The 21,646-nt window shown below is 39.4% G+C and overlaps 1 protein-coding gene across 1 annotated transcript in view; it reads left to right on the top strand.

The window, feature by feature from the left end:
* Positions 1-6,125: 6,125 nt before the first annotated feature.
* LOC106650755 (peroxidasin-like) overlaps positions 6,126-21,646 on the top strand; it is a 167,947-nt gene continuing 152,426 nt past the window's right edge. The window contains exon 1 of the mRNA XM_023462012.1: positions 6,126-7,025. The gene's annotated coding sequence lies outside the window, so the exon portion shown is untranslated. The remainder of the gene's footprint in view (positions 7,026-21,646) is intronic.

The following is a 21,646-nucleotide window of genomic DNA, read 5'->3' as shown; positions in this document are numbered from 1 at the left end:
CGAGCCGAGTCACCAGGCTTAAGACAATCTATAGCCCTCCGACCACGAGGCCGCTCATTGTCTCCGTACCTACGCGAGAACCACCGATTCCTCTCCACTTGCATCGAACGGTCAAACTCCGTCTAGGACGTCCTCCGTCAGTGCCTCCACGCCCTCGGCCGCGAGTCCGAACACCGCCAAGGTCGCCTGACGTCCCAGCCAAACGCCACTTCGGGCTGGCCTTTTTGCCGGAATCGGCGAACTCATCGCCTCATCGTCCGTCAGCCATCTCTCGCCTCGGACCGCCGGTGATTCCTCGATCTCCACTCAGAGCGTCAACTCCGCCCGCTTCGCCTGACGAGTCCGCCAGTCGACCGCCAACCAAAGGTCCGCGAACTCGCTTAGTCAACCGCCAAGAGAGCGGTAGTCCGGAGACAAAAAAAAAGCTGAACAGTAGTAACAGTACTACAGAAGAAACCAAACGGTCCTTTTCAGGACCACGAAAACTTAAAGCCAAGGGAACATCATCGTTATCGCCTTAACAATTGGCGGCCCAACGTGTGGGACTTCAAAGTACGTAGATACATACTACGGACCCGCTCTACGCAATGCCAGTCGAGCGCACTCCTCCGCGCGGCGCGCGCACTCGCTCTCGAGCTCGACTCGAAAAGCAAGGAGTTCCCCCACTTCTGGGAGTGGAAAATCACCCAGTGGCGCCCATACACCGATCAGCACAAGAAGGGGGAGAAGAAGCTCCCCCACCACCACAAATAGATGGAAGGGGAGATCCCCCACCTTCACCAGAGCCCAATATAAGGCAAGCTCCGCACGGAGCAAGAGCCATTCGCTCTTAGACAGCCGAACGAGCAAGACTTGCCTCTACAACAGCTGGACCTTCCGCTGGTAGATCAAGACATCGCTCGTCAGCAGGACTTACCGCTGAATAATCTACAACAGCCGGAATTGCCGCTAGAACAACAACACTTAGCTTTACAGCCGGACTTACCGCTGGAGCAACATCCTTTAGTTATACAGCCAGACGTACAGCAAAATCTACCGTTCAACATGGCCGCAAGATTCCCACCCGCTTTACAGAGCTGGGAGGTTTTTTCGCAAGCGCTCTTCTCAATCCAAACGACCCTGCCAGAGTACACCGGTTTGGATTACGAAGACCCAGATCGTTACCTGACTAAGTGTCAGGAATAAGTGACGGCATTTCAGATACCCAACGCTAACAAAGTTAGCATCTTAGAAAAAGAATTAAAAGGCGCTGCAGAAAAGTGGTGGCTATGTTATAAGCCAATGAACCTCTCTTTCGAACGCTTCTCTGAGTTACTTAGAGAAGCCAAACAGAAAAAGAGAGCGTAGGGACGTTCTTACAGCAAAAATATATGCTGTATCAGAGACTAAGACCCAACGAGGACGAAGAAGCGAAGATCGCTACAATGATCGAACACCTTCGTCCCTCAGTCCAAAAAAGTCTTAGGTCGCACACAATAAACGACTTCGCCACTCTGCTGACCAAGGCCCAAGAGATAGAGTCGGACGAAGCCGCTGAGAAGAACACTGCAACTAGTAAGCCGAAACCCAAGGACTCAGAGCAGCCCAAAGAAAAGAAGAAGCAACTTCCAAAGTGCTGGCACTGCGAAGGGTATCACTACAACAGAGACTGCCCAACTAAACAAGATAAGTCACCGCGGTAAGTTTCGTCTTCTCCTGGATGTCCCGCAGCATCGTGGAAGTCGTGCAGGACTCTTGACCTAGTGTCCTTGGGTACCGAGAGTTTCCATTTATCTTGTCGTTTATTGAAATACCAAAGTCCTTCTTCAGCTATTCGGTAGCGTTGACTGCGTCCGAGCATACACTGCTCGGCGATTTGGGTATGTGCAGAATCTCTTTGTTGCTCTGCCTTGATCTCGACTAATGGCTCGGTGACATCCATAAGCATTAGTCTAGGAGAGGTGGACTGTTGTTATGAAGTAGCTTTGGGTGGCATCATCTTATCCCAGTTCTCGAGCTCGGTGTGCGATCCGATCGGATTGCGAGAGAGTAAATCTGGAGGTTCATTTAGTTTTCCTGGGCAGTGTTCAATTTCGAATTGAAATTCTTGCAGCAGTAGTGACCATCTCCGCAATTTATCTAGGATCTCTTTAAATCGGTGGAGCCATGTTAGCGTTTTGCTGTCGGTTTTTAGAGTTAAATCTTTTGATGGCCCAGATGATGGCTAAGCATTCTTGTTCATTGCAGTGATATCTTCTTTCGACCTCGCTGAATTTCGCTCTTGCGTAGGCAATTATGCTGCGTTCTTGGTTTTCTTTTTCTTGAAATAGTACAGCTCCCATTTCTTGGCTGCTGGCGTCCGTTTGTAAGATGAAACGTTTTCCAACAGATGGTCGAGAGAGTTTGAGTGGACCGGTGAATTTTTTCTTTACATCTTCGAAGGCTGTTTGGGTTTCCTCCGTCAATTTGAGAGTTCTTTTTTTGAGTAGCTTGGTGAGTAGTGCCAGAGCGATAGCTAAGTCCTTGATGTATTCGTGTAGCCAGTTGCAAGCTCCTATGAAAGACTGGAGCTGTTTACTGTTCGTTGGAGGAGGAACTTGTTGTATCTCGCGAATGTATTCTTCCTTGGCTTCGTTCCCATCCTTCGTGAAGTTGAATCCGAGAAACTCAAGTTTCGGGAACCCAAGATGGACCTTTTCAGGGGTACAAGTGAGTTGGTGGATGCTTAGTCTTTCCAGCACCAGTGAGAGATGATGTAGGTGTTCTTCGTAACTTTGGAGTGGATGATAATATCGTCTAAGTATCCGATGCAGAAGTCTCCCATGTATCCAGCTAGTACTTCTTGAGAGATTAAACGCTGGAACATCCCTGGCGCCCCCTTGAGGCCAAAAGGCATGACTGTAAACTGGTAAGTTCCTCCCGAAGGAGTGGCGAAGGCTGTGAGCGGTTTTGACTTCTCGTCCATGGGTATCTGCCAATACCCGGATCGTGAGTCGAGAAAACGCAAGAATCTCCCAAGTCTATTAGAGTGTCACAAATGCGTGGTATGGGCTGTACAGTGTCTTCCGTAAGGCTATTTAGCTTTTTGTAGTCGACACAAAATCGCCAAGTTCCATTTCGTTTTTTGGCTAAGACTCTTTGAGATGAATAAGAGGAGATGCAAGGTTCGATGATGACTAGTGCAAGCATCTCTTTCATCTGTCTGTCGATTTCTTGGCGTTTCTCCTCTGAGTATCGATACAATGGCCGCTAATTACGTAAAATTTGGTCACGATCTTCCATCTTTATCACATGTTATACTTAAAATTGTGTGCAATATCTTGCACGCTCCTGTGGTAGCCATGTTAAAAAAAGGTACTTTTGAAATTAAAATGTACAAAACTTAACTCAAGTATTACAAAGTTTAGTTTTTCATTAATAAATGTACAAACTATCAAATCCCAAAGTTTCAACTTCGTAGCCCATCTTGACCCAAAGATCCCTAACGTTCTTAAGTACCTTTTTGAAAACGTCAAATTCTTAAGGCAATCGAAAAAGCATAAATTCCTAGATGTGACAGGCACTTCGTTTTTAATAGAGCTTTTGCACCGGTTACTTTCGCCAGCGGCAGCTTATTCCTATACTCTGCTCGTTCAATAAAATCCGAGCCATCTGCGTAGACCTTCAGCGCTTCAGCCAGTTACGTAAACGTGCGCGTGTAATAATAATCTAACTTTGGCTTTGTGTGTATGTTCTTCTCAGCGGACAGCATATACTCATCAATGGATAATATATGTATAGGACAAGCTCCTACATGAGAGAAAACGCCTCTGGGTAATATACTCTCATCGACTTTGGCTAACATGCGGCAGCGGCTCGATATCTTCGCTTGCTCGTATCCTATACGCACGTATAGAGCGTAAACACAGCTGCATCGAGCCCAAGCGCAAATGGGCCATGACGGAGTTTCCGTCCTTGTTTCGCCTAATTGTCGCACTAATTATCGGTTATTCTGACTCTAGTTAAGTACATACATTTGCAGACCGAGCAAGACGGCCATGAGCCATCTTTATTCTCTCGACCGTTGAGCCAGAGCCGTTTGACTCGCCGAATAAGTCATGGAGAGAGACGATGCCTCTGTCTAATATCGACCTTAAAGATCTTTGATATGTTCGGGCAACTTGGGGTGCTTCATTTATGAGCTGACGCTTTTTCCCGAATTTTTTATTGCTTTTACTCGATCCGAACTTACCATTTTTGTATCTTTCTTTGCATTAATTTTGCTTCAACTGATATAATTAGCACTTTATAATTAAAATTTTCTCTGGCCAAAAACTATCACACATTGGTTTATCGAAAGTCTATTTACACGAAACTTTTATATCGAGGCAGAAAATAAAAAAGAATACCGAGGCGCATTTATTGGCATTGGATGGCGATAATCCCAAGGGCTAAATTGAGTAAGAGAACCAGACTCTCTCTCTCTCTCTCTCTCTCTCTCTCTCTTTACATACATATAAAGAGAGTACATGTATATATATTTGCTATAAAACAAATCTCATATAGACGATAAAGCCATAAACAGTCGAGAGAATCGATTTACCTTTTACTCGTGTTATGTAGGCAAGAAACGAAGGATAAGCTAGAAAACGAGTGAATTTCGTGATATTCTCGCGCTTAATGAAGAGATAGTGCTCATGTATAATATTTTTGTATACCAGTGCGTAACCTATGTGTATCAATATAAGCTCAAACAGCGAAACTTTATCTTTGAGATATAAAATCTTTGAACTTTTTCATGCACTCATAATAATCTGAACAATCCTCAGCTACTTTTCCTTGTATATATAAGTTTGCCGTACATTCGCATGCAACCGTATAGGCCCACAAGGGTCAAATAAATGGGTTTCAATACTCGCAGAGTGGGCAAAAGAGGAATAAAAAAGAATCAGAAAGTTTCTTTCGTGAAATTCAAATGCCGTATTTTTTATTGAGCTCGCGGGCTATAGATTTTTTTAATTTGCGTGTGTGGCACTCGGACCCTATTTTCGCGTAAACAAAAAAGTTTGCCGCGTACGGTAGGCCATCAAACGCCCGGAAGGCTCTTCTACGTCATCCGAATACGACCTTGCGCGCGATCGAAATGTTTTTATTTCTTTCTCTCTCTTTCTCTCTCTCTCTCTCTCTCTCTCTCTCTCTCTCTCAGTTGTATTCTACTTGCTTGCATTGGAGCATTTCCATTTATTGATTCTTGTTTTGGCATTGTACGTGTGTGCCAGTCAAAATTCACGCTTTGACCCTCTTGAAATCAATTTTTTTTTGTTCGTTTAAAAAACCATTAACTCTCAATAATTATTAAAGAGATTTATTGAAAAAGTTTCGTCAATCAACTCTAATTCACTCATGTTTATGAGTTAGAGTGAGTGTACCTTTTGTCTAACCCGTATAGTTTGCCGTGAAAACAAAACGAGTAAAGCAAAACGAATGGAAAAAATGGCGAGTCCAGGAATGCGAAATATTTCGAGGTGCAAGCTTCTCTTGTTCTTCTTTTCTGTTTTTTGACGCTAGCTGCATCATTGTGTCAGGAAAAAATTCTCTTTTTCAGTCGCCGCGTGCGTAATACAATAAAAATGAAAATTCCACGCTTAAGCGCTCATATGCATTTTTCCCCTCACGATACGGAAAAAAGTTTCACTGAATCTTGGAAATTTATCGGTTCAAATCTTGCAAATACCGTTTCATCGCTAGCTCAGAGGCAAACGGGGAAAAGGGTGGCAAGGAAGTTGCGAAGGTGAAAAAAAGCAACATTATGCAAAGACTTATATACATTGTGTCCCTAGGCGCACATTAAGGCATACGCCAGACCAGACACTGTTCTTTTTTTTCTTTCTCTCTCTCTCTCTCTCTCTCTCTCGCTGTCTCTCGTGGCGTAGCAGCAGCGCAGCAGCACGCTGCAATGCGCGCGCGGCGTACACCTATATACACCTATATCTCGCAGGCGGTGGCAGTGGCAGCAGCCGGAGCTTTTCGAGGCGAGAGAGAGAAAGAGAGATAGGGTGGTGCGCAGCTGCCGCCGCCGCCACCGTCGTTGCTATCACCCGCTAGCTGCACCGATATATAGTGCACACTTTGGTATATAGCTCCAGTAGTCGGCCGACATCCAAGCAGTTCGGTTACAAGGTGCGGGCCACGTATGCGTCTCTTTTTCTACGATTATTTCGCGGGTTTGCGGGCATGTGCTAATGTTGCACAGCCTCTCTTTCGCTCTTGCTCTCTCGCTTGCTCACTCTACCGTCTTCCACTGCATTTATAGACCGACGGCGCGAAACAGCTAAAGAACCTCGCCCCGGTTTTTCGCGCCAATTTCACACCTCCTACTCTTCCCCACCCCGCCGACTAGTACCGACTCAAAGACCGATAATTGTCCAATTTTCATACTCTCTTGCGCCCCGTCTATCTTTGTCTTCTTTGGCTCCTATTCTCTATTCTCCATTCTCTATTCTCCCGTCAGAGTCCTTTCCAAGCAAAGTGTCGGTGTTTCCGCGGCAAAGTCAAAATTTCCATTAACTCGTTACTTCGTTTTCGCGATGTGCGCGACTTTTTAATTACTATTGTTTTCTCCGCCTGCTGTTGCATCGACTGAAATGTAAACAGCGATATTTCGTTCTACAGTGGCACATGCTGGATCGTTGAAAAAAGTGAATCAGTGCGTGTTTTTGTTCTTTTTTCGGTGTGGCATCTATGTGCTAATCTTAATCTAATTTTCGCACGAGCACATGTCATCTCTATAAAACAACAGTGCAGATTTATGCATCGTTTTGGTTGTAGCTTTCAATTTTCTTAATTGTAAAGTGAATGTCGGCTGAACAGTGCGATTACCGCTGCTTACATAGTGCAGAAGATACGGGTATGGGAGTTGACTTGTAACACAGTGCATTATCATCATCGAGGTCTGAGCAATTCAATCCAGTCTCCCAATATAAATCAGAACCGTGCTGCGAGATCAACTCACCGTTTTCAGTGGCGCCCTTTTCGCGCGTGTTTCCTGCTTCTACATTTCTCTCGTGGTAAATGTCTACACACACTTAGCATATTATTCATGCTCTGTTTATTATATCCAGAGCTTTTTTCCTGCTTACCTACGCATACTACCTACTGCATATGCTTGCGCACAGTCGCAAGAATTTTTAAATGGCTCCTAAACCATCATACATTATGTATTTGGCATTTTTGCCTCGAATATTTTATACAAAATGAAAAAAGATAATTTAGAGGGTATTCTATGAATGATATTATAGCTATATGACATGGCAAAAAGCAAACATATACTCAATTGTACAGCATATTTATGAAAATAATACCGTGGAGTTTTTATAATTACACTGCAAAACATTATGCGAAAGAGGGTAAAAATAATTTATTCAAGTCAATAGGCTATTTTTTGGTCTCAGTACAGCCATAAGTGGTTCAAAATTCTAAAAGTTTTTTTACCAGTGCGCGCTCTCGTGCATTATAAATGCTACGAGGGAAAATTCGCAAGTTCCAGCTCGACGCTATATATTATATGTGTGCGTGTGTTTTTAAAAACGTAAAATCTGGTATAGCAGCTGAGTTCGTACCGTGGACTGCAAGCTTCGTTAAAGTTTGAAAAAAAAAACGTTAATTTTCCTAGCGAGAAAAGTTTTCGTTGCGAAAAAGCTCCACGGATCAATGACACGTCGATAGTGTGTATAAGGAAATAAGAGGTCAGCAAATAGGAAGACTTTATTGGATATCGCAGAGCTCTCTTGTTTTTTGAACGCTCTTTCCAAAGTAATGTTTTGTCATTCCTCTTATATTGTCTGCGCGTTGTTGCTGCAGCTTGTGGCCAAACTCTACTATTCGTCTCCTCCGCGTCGGATGAAAGAAAAGTCAGTCACTGCGAGTTGGGCTATATACGTTTCGAGAGTTAGCTTGTAGTCTTGATGGTACAGCTACGCACTAGCCTCTTGTATACATCAAGCCGCACTTTGTCTTTTCTTCCTAGCTGCCACACACTCTGGGACGCTTGCAAGCTCTCATAGTCTAGCTGCTTTCACTCGAGCGTAATTTTCATTAATCACACTTAGTTCATTAGATTATTAGTGTACTTAGCCTCGAGGTGAACGCGTTCATAAGTGCCACCACATTAACCTACGAACTTTACGATTTGCAAGATTGCTTAAGTCAATTAATCGATAAATGACCTATGACGCTCAATGTTGAGAGTTGAGCAATTTTTTGCAAAAAATTTAGCCCGCGAATACGGTCAAAGAAGGCGGAGACGGGGTGAAAGAAGTCGCGTCTTGCACCAAGTCAAGCACGATTTAAAAAGCGCAGTCATTGAAATCTCATCCGATTGAGTTTCGAATTGCTTGGAAGTGCGCGGCCCGTCGCAATCACTCAAACACACACACACACACACACACACACACACACACAACACATACACGTGCCAACTTAAACTCGTTAGTGCGAATGCATCGCGCGTCATTGAAGCTATCGATGATTCTGTACTAGCGTGCTTGCAATAGCTCTCAAACACACACACACGTGCGCGCACACATCAATTTTTTATTTCCAAGTACTACTAGTATCAAGAAATTCCTTTTACCGACAAAAATGTATATCTATTTATATTTGTGACATCGAATTTCAAACAGGATGATAGGGTATTACTTATGCTCAAAGCATCGTTCTCTGTGTACAGCTGCGTTTTCGTCACCAGCGTTGTTGCCGTCAAGTAGACAAATGCCGCAACAAACTTGGCTACAGAATAAATTCGATTACATTTATATTCATAGGCCTTTTAGTCGATCCCATTAATCTTGTTTATTTTCCTGGCATAATTGATTAACAATTCCGGGGGTTTTTTCGCTTTTCTTATCATTCGCTTTAGAAACATCGTGACAGCCTCAATTGTACGGATGAAATATTTAAAAGAGATCTCTTTTTTCTCATTTTTTAGACTCAATTTGTCTTTGGTTCTGTAGTTTACACTTATAGCACTTACACAGTCAGATTGATCGAGATGTGCCGATACAGTAACAAAGTAAATATTCAAAGAGGCAATATTGGAAGCTGAGCGCGCATGGGCAACAAGCTAAATATTTGATTTTATGATACGTTTGCAAGCTACTTGCAGAAACTAGAAATTACGATTTTCGACCTGTATTATATACAAATCATGAAATCCGGCCTGAAAATTGAAGCTGGTTACTGAAATTATAGGAGAACAAACATTTGAATCGTAGATTTGCATGTAAATTAGGAAATAATAGTCTACTCACAGGTATTAATGTCCTACTCCATTATAATTTTTATGGGCTCCAAGAAGGCTGAAAATAGGAAAAATTTTCGTTATATTTTCGAGTGGGATTTTTGTCCCTCTTCCATTGCATTTTTCAAAATTACGAAATTTTGATCATTCACTGAGATACCGCTGTTTCTATGAGCTTTTTTTGTATACTGTGAGTGTTAAATCGTTTTATTCTTTCGTTTTCTGGCATTTTTGCAAAATGCACCTCCCTGTGAATGTTTTAATATTCAGAGCAAACCGTTGACGCTACAACACTAGGGTGGCGTACACTTCTTCAGAACATCTATGATCACAAACACAACCGCGGACGGAACGAATGAACTGGTAGTTACTCTGTACAAACACTTGAGCTTAAATTTTTCTTCATTTCACGTTTTTTCGTTGTCATCCCCATCATAAATCGACTTATCGAGAGCAACCTATCAGTCGGATCGTCTCGCCAGAGCTCTTTCCGTAACCATTCATGTTCTGATAAAATATACGAGAGCCTGGTGTTGTAGCTTCAACAGTTCGCTCTGAAAGTTACGAAAAATGAGGTGCATTTTGCAAAAACGTAAAATGCCTGAAACGCAACAAAAGAAAAAAATTAACATGCAAAGTGTACGGAAAAGGCTCATAGAGATGACTGTATATCAGTAAAAAATAAACATCTTTGAATTTTAAAAAATTCTGTGGGAATACGACAAAAAATCCTGCACGAAATTACAATAAAATTTTTTTCGATTTTAAGCCTCTTTTGAGCTTTTACGTATACAAGAAAGTTCCTTGATTGGGAAAAATAAAATTTTACTTTTAATTAGATATAGATTTAACTTTAAGTTATAATTGTTGAAACATTGATTGGATTAATGGACTAATAGAAAATATTTGTTAGCTTATAATTACGAGCCTCATACATGCTAAGATTCATATCAGAAAATATCGGCAAATGTACGCGGAATAGCAAGGCAATGTACGTCTGTGTACTTTGATGAAATGAAAGAACAAATTTCAAGGTGACGCGAGGCAAGCACATGCCACTATTCAAACAAAATAAAATCTCAATCAGGGTTTGAGATGAAATCCGATAGCCTTTACTGGCCTTGCAATGTACGCCCAGCCGCACAAATCATTAGGAGACTTGTCCTTACTCATCACCGATGCAACAATTGGCTTTTCGATATGTATACTTATATACATACATGCAAAAGTACATTAGTATATATACTTTAACGCTCCGTCTATGTGTCAACTGTTTTTCTATTGAGTCAGCAAAGAAGTGCGTTATGCTGCGGCCACGGGACTCTTAACGAGTAGGGTGCGAGACACAAAGTACACACGCGTACGCGTATCGCTGGCCAGCTCGAGAGCGCAAAAACCCTGGTCTTTTTTACAAGCTCACTCTTTGCGAGTGTATATTATTCTTTTGGTTAATGAGAAAGAAGCTACTCGCACCCACGTGCGGTGAAAGTGACGAACGTTTTTCTTTTCCTTCATTCTCTCTCTCTCTCTCTCTCTCTCTCTCCCTTCCTCTTTTATAAAACGCGTAAGTGTACTCAACCTTCCACCGTTGGCTGAATATTATATATATATGTAGAATAGGTTACGCGAATGACTTTCTTTGTACCTACTTTTTCTTTATCTAAGCTATATATACATTTATATATATATATATATCGCACCGCGGTTAGAGTGTCTTTTCAACAAAAAAGCTTCTGGTTCAACGACTGTTGGTTCAACGGACGTTTTTTTACTTTTACACGTCCCCCGGCTTTGAGATTTGAAAATCTCAATGAAAATAGTCAAGTTTCACAAAGTGAAATTTTTATTTCTAAGTAAGTGTGAAGAACTGATTTTTTACGAGATTTAAGTTTTGCACAGAATCTTTGAAGAACTTCAAGCGTTCGTTGCTGCATTGCAATTACGCAACCTCCAGTGTCATTTTGCCCGTTTACACTTAACCACGCACAGATGAAAATTAAAGAAATAATTAAGATAATATCGGTATCTTAACGTGTGTCATCGTTTCTTTACAAAAAAAAAAATTAAAAAATATGTTGGTGTGCGGATGGCATTCATTGGTATGGTAAAGCTCGACTGTTTGTGCTAATATATCATGGCTGATCGCAGCTTAGCCTATTTATATTATATTCACCGCGATACAAAGGACAAAGCCATACGCTTATATTTGCAAATATTCACAGAAGAAGCAGTGCAGTGTAACGAGAAAAAAATCACAACACAAAAAGGGATGATCGCGAAGAAGGAAAAATAAATGGAGAAACAATACTTTTTCTCGCCACAACTTTTAGATGCATCATAGGGTAACTTTGCAGAGGAGCTGAGCCGGAGGCACACTATACCGTCAAGAATTTTTTTCTCTTGTTTCTTCTGTCTCTGAGTGTCGTAGCTTCAATTAATCAGCCTCGGGACATCACGTCATTATATGTATAATTAATTCGTTTTCATTTCACTCTCTCATTTGCGAGTGCGCTAAATGAGAAAGAAACTCTTTGTGAGCTTGGCTTGACCATTCTTTTTTTTTTGACATGTCTTTGATGGATCTCGACGCAAGACTTTTTTGAATTACACAAGACGCCAACTATTTCTTTGTAGGATTTGCATAAGTTTTTTTTGCTATGAATAACAATTTTAATTTTAATTAACTCGACGAAGCTCGCGTAAGTTCTTACATTTGAATAGGACGAAAAAAAAAAATATAAAAGATAAAGATGCAATATATACATATGCTTCGTTTTGATGTTAATATGTGTAACGTTCATATTGCCTTAACCTTTCTGCTAGGATTGTATTTATCTTGAAAACGAGCCAAAAATTCATCCAGGGGTACTACACCTGATTGACCAAAAAAAACTCTTACCCAAGCTCCAAGCTGAATTCGAATTATATTACCTTTTTTATAATCATAAATATTGTGATTGGATTTACTTACCACGCGATTTTGACTCGAGTTCATTAGTAATATTGATCTATGGGGTTTCAAAATTCACCTAAGCGGAGCAAAACTTGGAAAAATTGCGAACAACTTAATGTACGCTTCAGAATTCGGAAAAATTTCAGAAAAATCAATATTTTATCAACGCTCAATGCCATATTTAAACTTCTGGAAGAAGAGCAAAAATTTTTCCCAAAATCTGCTCCTCTTAGATGGAAGAGGGTACTATATCAGCTCGAAACAGCATCTTGTCCCTTTAATACCTTTGCATACCTTTCTGTCTTTTGTCCAACTTTTCCGATAATATTAACAGACGGAAAGTTATAGACGAGCTTGCAGAGACACTCCTGCCATTGGTTGCCAAAATTTTCCCTCGCACCCGAATTTAATTGTTATGACGAGAGTATGCTGTTTTCACTCTCGCCTGTATACGTGTATAGCAAGCACAATCAACGCCTGACTATTTTTCTTTTCATTTTATTTCGGCTTTCGTTCAAGTTCAGTAAAATTTTGACAAAAAAATCGTTTATTGAATTCTCAGCCGTAAGGTGTGGTTTGGCCAATGCACCGAAGCTCGGCACTTGAAACAATGAATCGTTCGTTTAACAAGTTTTCAGTAAAACGATGTACACGATCGCCAGAAAGTAAATTACAAAATATTCGTACGTACAAAAGCTCGAAAGGAAAAAAACAAAAAGAAAGAAAAATAAGAAGAAGAAAGATTAGAAGAAAAAGTAGATATAGAGCTTACACGCAGCGTAGCGGGAGCTAAAGTGTTCGCGACCGCATGTACTCGGGGGCTGGCTTGGACGCGCAATTAACGCCCATGTGCACAGTAGTATTATCATTAGCGATCAGCCACAAAGAGAGCGAACGAGAAGGGTGACCCAGCAAATGCTGCAAAATTGGCCTTTCGACTCATCATTTTACTCGATCAAGTTCCTCGCTCGCTTTTTCGACTTCTGCATTTTATTGCAAGTTGTATAAATACGTATGGCTTTATTCTTCTTATAATCCGAACACTGCTCAAGCGACGAGCTTCATAAAATCACACTGATGAATCAGCATTATGTTAATTTTCAGGATTGATTTATTTACCCATTTTGACTACGACATGCTTTTATGAAAAACTTGTCGGATTTATCTTTTACACTCTAATTGCTCAAGAGAGTAGATGTTTGGGCACTATAGTCAATAGTTCTCAATACAGCTGAAAAAAAATGTCAACGCACCATTGGTTAATAACGCCTCTTTACGTGGATAATATTTATTGCAACCGTACTTGTGTATAAATCCCTACCATAGTATAAATGTTCTCACTACATTCTGGCGTTCCAAGTAATAAAACAGGGTACGCAATGACATAAATAAATAAATGTATGCATTTGTATATATGTGTGTGCGTTACAGTCACGCTGCAGCATTAATTATAAGTTAAAATTGAAATCGGTCGATGGACCACTGCATAGAAGGAAGAGAGAGAGAGAGAGAGAGAGATAGACAGACAGAGAGAAGTATTGGTTCAATGAAACATGAAATTGATATACGCGACCAGTCATAGAGCATCGCCTTTTTAATACTATGTTTGATGAAAGGGACAAATGAGATGGACAAGAGAGAAATAGCAGAGTATCATAAACAATGTCAAAGAGTAATTAATGTTTTCTATTTTATTAATGAAACCTAGCCTTTTTCGCAACACCTACACTTGTTTCACAACAGTTAGGTAACGCAATTTTACAATTTTAATATTCACCTGAATTGAACGAGGCCAATTTTTCACGTTTTGATATGAAAATAATTTTACAATACAAATATGTATCATCATTCAATTATATTGATAATAAATTATCACACTGTTAAGTGAAGAATGTAAACAAGATATGCTTTAAATTGTCTTTCTGAATCTATTAACGTCAAGAATAACGAAATTTTGCTTCACTTGAAAATGTGTTTTTATCCATGTTCTGGGCTATGAAAAAACTTTTAACGTACATAATTTGACGTAAAATTTAATGCCATTTTAGAATCTGCACTGAGATCTTAAAATATTAAGTTTAAAATGTTATGGTTGTTTAAACAAAAAAATGTAAAAATGTATGCTTTGAGAATTTTTTTCGAAATAACAGAAGGAATTTTTACAGATTTTTCGAATCACTTTTTTAAACAAAATGATGGCTGTTAGGCAAAATTTTTATAAAAAACAAAACTCATTTTTTATCTCGAAAATTATTGAGTTTATCAAAAAAAAAGTTTATAGAACAAATAAGTCTTGGAATTGATCGAAGAACATTCGCAATTTTTACACCCATGATTACCTCTGATTATATTCAAATCTGAGGTTTTCCTTCGCAACACTTCGAAAAAATTCTCAAATTCGATGTTTTGCACAATTTTTAGGTTTTTTTGTTTCAACAACCATACATTTTTAACTAGGCATTAAATTTTAAATTTAAGCCCGGATTCTGAAAAAGCATTAAATTTTACGTCAAATTATGAATGTTTATATATTTTCAAGACTCTGAATTTGGGGAGAAAATCGCATTTTCAAGCGAAGTGAAATTTCGTCGTCTGGTGGATTAAAACTCGAAAGTAACCTGAATATAACATAGTTACTTTTAATAGTTAATAATGAAAAATAATTAGTATATTACTGCTCGGCTGCGAAAACAGAAAAGTCCCAGAGTACGTGTAAATATCCGAACACGTGCTCTGGGGCTTTCCTTTTGCGGCTTAGGCTTGTATGCTATTTTTCATACCCAGTGGCCTGAAAATCGCTCCTCCCACTTTGCACATCGGGAGAGAAATAGTCACTTTCGGACCATTGGTATGAAAAATAATTATGTAGGTGAAAGAAAAGAATCTCAATTCGATAACAGTTGAACGATTGAATTATTGAACTTGATTACATTTCATAATAATGTAGTCATCTGAGCTTTTCAGCTGCTCTCGTTAACACATTTTGATTACGTTAACAATCGAAACTGCCGAGTTGTTAGAAGTTGGAAAAACAACAAGCTGTTGTTGAAATTAACGATTCGGCTTACACTTGGTCAACAAAATTTGAGTAGTTGTCATGAGAAGTGTCATAAGGTTAAATGTAAAAATGAAATAACGTATATTCCTAAGTCATGTCAGCGCAAGAATAACAGGAAAATGTTTCGGCGATAAAAATGAAAGAGTAGCTCGCTCGAGATAGAACTGGATTCCCTTTCTCGTGCCAGCGGTGCGTCGACGTGCGGATATATCGCGCGCTTATATTGCGTTGCGGCCCCGGCTCTGGTGCGCGTAACGGCGGATCTGGCATGCGTACGAACATGTGCAAGTATGCGCGTATAATCTATACGATTGTTATCGCCGATGCAGCTAATGCGTACGAGGCACGTGAGATGCTAATGGTTCCATTACAGTAATACCCGCGAGCAGCCGCCTATTCATATTCGATGGTTTTTACTACTGTATGTGCAATATACATACATACATACATACATACAGACAGACAGACATTGAGCATTTGTCCTATTAATTATTAGTTCGAGGTTGAAGATTCAAAATGTTTGATTTAAACATTATAAAGACTTTTAATTTCTTTTGGAATAAGCTTCTCATGTATAGGAGCAAGTGACAAGTATATATACAAAAATCATTTCTTTTGTCTCAACTCACACGAACTTTCTCTTGAGCTTTTTCTCTTGTCCCGTTCTATGTATGTATGAATTTGCATTTGCCACGCATAAATCATCGAACGAAAATGTCATACTTATACAGCACGTAAAAAAAGCTCCGGGCCTCCCACTCTTTCTCGCAAGCTCAAGGAGAGAGAAAGCTTTTCGAGAAAAAAAGAGAGAAGCTTTGCCTTTTCTCGCATGGCAGCTAGAAAAGTCGGTACAAAATGCAACAACGCTCTTACTGCACCGCCTTTCTCTCTTTCTATCTTTCGCTCTCTTCTAAGGAAGAGCGACATTCATCATTGCTAGCTGGTCCGCGTAAGTGTATACAAACAGGCGCCAGCCATATGCAAATATCCACGTTGCGTTGTTATTGTGCACTACATTTATTCTCTCTTTCCCTCTAACATGCAGACACACATACACACATTTACTCACGCTCGCAGTTGTGTGTCAAAAGTTCCTACTCGGAGCTTGCAGAGCCGCGCGCGATAATGATTATTCGCACATGCAGTACGTAAACTATACATACATACACGTAGATATATATTTTCATGTTTTACACTCTTACGCGGAATGTTTTGAATGGAACAATTTAAAGACGCTTCGACTTGAATGCCACGCTGTGCTAAATTTTCTTCAAGTTTTAGCTACTGTTGATGTTTTCCTTATAAAATATTTACGCTACTATTTTATCTCCTCACTCCTATAGCTTATCATCGCTCAAAGTTCATAATTTTCTCGTCACCTTTTAGACTTACATTTACGTGACTTAAAAATATTACAAGACATCATTATTTATTATTCGTTCAAACAATAAATCAGTATTTTATTACAGCATTCACGTGACGCTTGCCAAGTCGGTACTTTTTCGAGACGAGCTCGCGCAGGTACTGAATGGATCGCTGCGCGATCAGTAGGTTTGATGGAACTGTAAGGTAAAGAGCTAACAATACACGAAGTTAACGACACGAACGGAGTCTTAATCGCGACCGTCGTGAAAATTTATACAATTACTTAACCACAAAGAAAAGTTTAAAAAACGTCAATTAATTGCGATTTTTCTTGAAATATAGATTTGTTTACTATGTTTATATAAATATAATTATTCAATCATTAAAATTTAATGCTAATTTTTCATAAAAAAAATAAATACATTTTATGCACTTTTCGCATTCTATTGCCTAATAGTACTTTACGATACAAGTGCCATAAGTAACACTTTTTGGCACGAGTATCGTACATTATTTTATAGCACTGCGTGGCATAAGTTCACATCTATGGCAAGCTTTGCGGTCGCACATCCTGGCACCGCTGCGTTCGCATCACACTCGCGTACGCTCGTGCGCTAACTTCACTTCGCATTACCAGAAAGTGCGACTCGTGACTCGGAAAAGGGGTCATAAATGTGAACTTGGCACAGTAATATAATAGTAATTTTCGATACAAGTGCCATAAGTAACACTTTTTGGCACGGCGTAGTTTAGGGCCCGAGCGCAGCGAGGGTCCTAATAGCTGGGCCGAAAAGTGTCCCCTATGGCCCGAGTATCGAACAACATTTTATAGTACTGTGCAAAGTTCACATTTATGCCCCCTTTTCCGAGCCATGAGTCGCACTTTCTGGTAGCGCGAAGTGAGGTTAGCGCACGAGCGTATGCGAGTGTGATGCGAACGCAGCGGTGCCAGAATGTGCGACTTATGCCACCGAAAAGCGTGCCATAGATGTGAACTTATGCCACGCAGTGCTATAAATAACTATTTTTCTTCGTTTATCGCTAAATCAAATTTTCTGGCTTCATCCTTACATCATAACAAACAAAATAAGCCCTCCCCCGTCACGTTACGTGCTACCGTAATCGAGGAATCACTCTACACAGACATACAGCCGCACACACGCACACGCACACAATCGGCCTCCATGGCTCAGTGGGTATAGTTCTTGCCTGCTGATACAAGGTGTGCTATAGGGCGTGGGTTCGATCCCCACTTGGCGAATTTTCGAGGTTCGTTTTTTCGCCTGGTGTGGTCGAGCCCGTGCCCGAGGTGGAGCGGGTACCACTCAAAAAGAAGACTTCGGGCTATGTCATTAGCCTCCGAAGCGGTAAAAAACCCCCGATCACTGTGCGAGCTGGAAGCGATAGGATAACCATAAGTAGGAGCCCGAGGCGAGGACTCACAAGGCTGGCAATAGATGGAGCACACCACTCCCATGATGAAGTCGGAAGCGAGAACCACACTCACAAGGGGGCGCCGGATGCGAGAGCCTAGGCTCCTTCCAACATGCATGACGGCGCCTGAAGCGAGTATCACACTCACAAGACGACAACAGAAAAAGGAGGAGTATCAAAAACTACAACAGAAAAAGGAGGAGTATCAAAAACTCACGGAGACACACAAGGGTAGCGTCTGAAGCGAGAACCACACTCCCAAGATGGCACTCGACAATGAGTTCTGAAAATACTTAACTCAGGAGGAGATGTCAGCAATGTGTGACCGCGCAGTAGACGGATCCGGAAGTGGGATACGACAATCGACAGATAGCACCGCGCAGGGTACGAAGGTTCACCAAGTAGAAAAAAGATGAGTCCCTGAACCTCTAATCGTTACATATCACTATGCGATGGATGGGGGATGTATGGAAACGACTAACATCGAAGTTGCAGAAATGCTCAACTAACCCCGGCCTCACCGAAGCAATGCCTAGCGGCGGTTATCGGTGAGTGTCCGAATGAAGTGGAGTAGAAAGAAAAAACACACACACATACATACAAACATGCGTCAGAAATTCGATCTATTATATAGAAATATCATTAAATATACCCCACGATGATTATTAAGGCTTCTCTATACACACTGTAGTCGGTAACTAATTCGTGTATTTTGTATTCATTTTTTTCATTTTCTATTCAACCATTAGTCTTGAAATTTTGTGGGGGTGATCAGGAAACTAATACAAATGTGCCTATGAAGCTATTTTTTCATATAAATATTGTAACAATTTTTTTTTCAATTATCTGAAAAAATAGCTTCATAGGCACATTTGTATTAGTTTCATGATCACTCCCACAAAATTTCAAGACCATAGGTTGTATACTAAATGAAAAAAATGGGTACAAAATACGCGAATATAGTTACCGACCGAATGTGTATAGAGGACCCTTAACCAAAGTCGAAATGGAGCCCGCCACATTGCTTCCTTTATGAGGAAGCAAAATATTACAATATAAGTTAATTTTCTATAAAAAAATAACTCAGCTCAATTATAATTTACTGAGCGCCGCTTGAGTATTTATAAAATATTTAGGAAGCAAGGCTCGTGTTACACCGACATCCATCTAAATCTATAGATGGTTATTTTCCACAAAATTCGAGCCAGAGCTGAATTTCAGTTTGCTAACTAGTTTGCCAGTAGCAGTCAATCTCCATTATCATAGGGTGAAATCCAGCACTACAATAAATACACTCTCACCTGCTTAAATTGATTGCAATTTTTTCTTTTATATACTTATCGTATATCGTTTAAAGTCAGTTCCATTTAAATAGTCTGAAACACTACTGCAAAATAATTCGTTAAGAAAGTCATACAGCAATAATACTCAAGACTTTCGCATCGGATTTTGAAATTTTATTAAAAATGACCAAAGTTGAGTCGTTGCAGGAAGACTCTCAAACGATCGAGTTTTCAATAATTGGATTTGAATTTACCTGTATAGAGCTGATGAAATATCAAGAGCGAAAGAGAGAAAGTCAGAAGAGCTTATGGACTTTTAGATTAGAGTGCCCTTGCTTGATAAACAAGATTTGTATTGTAATGTTACAAAACAGCTTCACTTTAATCTCGACGTTCTATTTAATGAAGTTTTTGAGACGCCATAAGTTCGTCAAACATCGATGAACAGTGCAGTTTCGGATGTAATTTGATCGAAGATGACCTTTGCTTAAAAAATAAATTTTATTTTACTCGTGAGTTGAAAAAGATGAGCTATGATTGTGCCGAAAAAAATTTTTTATTATATTTATATAACTTCGAAAGCAAATCAACATGCCTCTATTCACGAATTTCAAATGCAAAATCTTTTCATAAACTGAGTAGATTGCTCTGTTATTTACTAGGTTTCTTCACTCCAAAGTAAGTTTCATACGCTGTTCCCCCTACTCTATTGTGTAAAGCGTTGAATATTTTCTTTACAGGGGCCAAGAGTTTTTTACTCATCTTCTCATTCATAATTGTATTAATTATTCAAGACTTAATTTATGCGAGTAATATGTGTCATTAAATCAAGTTTATTAAAGTTTCGGCGGATTGACGTTAATATATAAAATTGTACTTTTTCGATGGTATTTTATTGAATTGAATCGTGCTTAGAATCGATATCCATGTTTAACCATATAAATCGTGAAATATTGCCTTTACTAAAAGTAAGCAGAAAATTTCGATTTAATGAAACTTTCTCTTCGGGGTTTATTTTTTTTTTAAGAGAGGAATTGAAATTCTCAATTAAAGGAGTAATAGTAATATATTTGAACGAAATCAAAATTTAATAAGAATCTTATATTTACGATACGAAAAACTAATTTTCATTTTCGATAGGTCTTTACGATTTCTTAACAATTTGTGTTACTGCTGCAATGTATTACTTCCAAGTATAATCTTATTTAATTGAAGGTACATTATTTCGTAAGAAATTTTTCCAATTGATATCGCGGATTAAATATAAAAACTAGCTCTATTTTGTTTTGAAGGATAACACAATAAAAGAGGAAATTAAAATAATTTCTTTTGTCTTTCATAATACTTTATCGTTGAAGAAAGTCAGTGATCAAAAACCCGCTTGGAAACTTTGCGCTCGCAAGTGTTTGAGATGATGTTTGATAAAGATCTCGTTTGCGGTTACTATGCAGCATGGTGTGATATTGGCTCTGCTTTTTCCTCTGCTATTCGCAGTATTCGACCATGCCCGAGAGATTTTCTTATTATGACTTCAAGTAAGTTTTTTAATTTCATGTTTGTTCTCACCCTTCAAAATTAACATCGAGCTCATTTAGCTCAAATGAAGTATTTTATATAAATAACAATGCATCGTTATTATTTTACTTAAATTAAATGCATCAGCTTAATAGTCTCATATGTCTCATATGTCTCATATGTCATAACGAGGTCCAAATGCTAATGACGACCAATTTGAGTTTTGATGAAACGCCTTTATTGCTACTGTTCGTTGAAAGAGAGCAAACATTGTGCGAGAATAAACTAAATTTTTAATGGCATAAACCTAGTACGTGTACAAGCTTTCACACATAAATAAATAAGTTCACTTACATATGGGCCATATCACAAAAGAGTTGATAGTTCAAAAAATGAAATTGAAACAAAGTATGTTCTCTTGAAGAGTAGATTGAAAAATGAAAATCCTGAAAATTTCAGCCCTCTAGGCCGATCCCTCATGGATTTTCAGGGTCTCAAAGTTGGAATTGGATTTTTCAAATTTTATTTTTATTTTCTGAGGTGAATAGGAAAAAATTGTTGAAACATGATTTTTTATGTAAAATTTTATGAGGAATTCAGACTTGTTGTCAAAAATCATATTTACAAGCTTCTGCTCCATTAAAAAGTGAAAATATATAAGTGGCATTTCACGTCAACTCTCCCAGTGCCGCGCGGCACGGCAGAATTAAGTCAAATCACTAAATTTGTGAATCGCTGTAAAAGTACTAAAATGCACTTAGAGAAAAAAACGAACCCATGGT

This window comes from Trichogramma pretiosum, unplaced genomic scaffold, assembly GCF_000599845.2.
Source record: "Trichogramma pretiosum strain Unisexual culture from Peru unplaced genomic scaffold, Tpre_2.0 scaffold52, whole genome shotgun sequence".
NCBI classification, from domain to species: Eukaryota; Metazoa; Arthropoda; class Insecta; order Hymenoptera; family Trichogrammatidae; genus Trichogramma; species Trichogramma pretiosum.
Note: the sequence above shows the minus strand (reverse complement) of the source record. Positions and strands in the feature narration are given on the sequence as shown.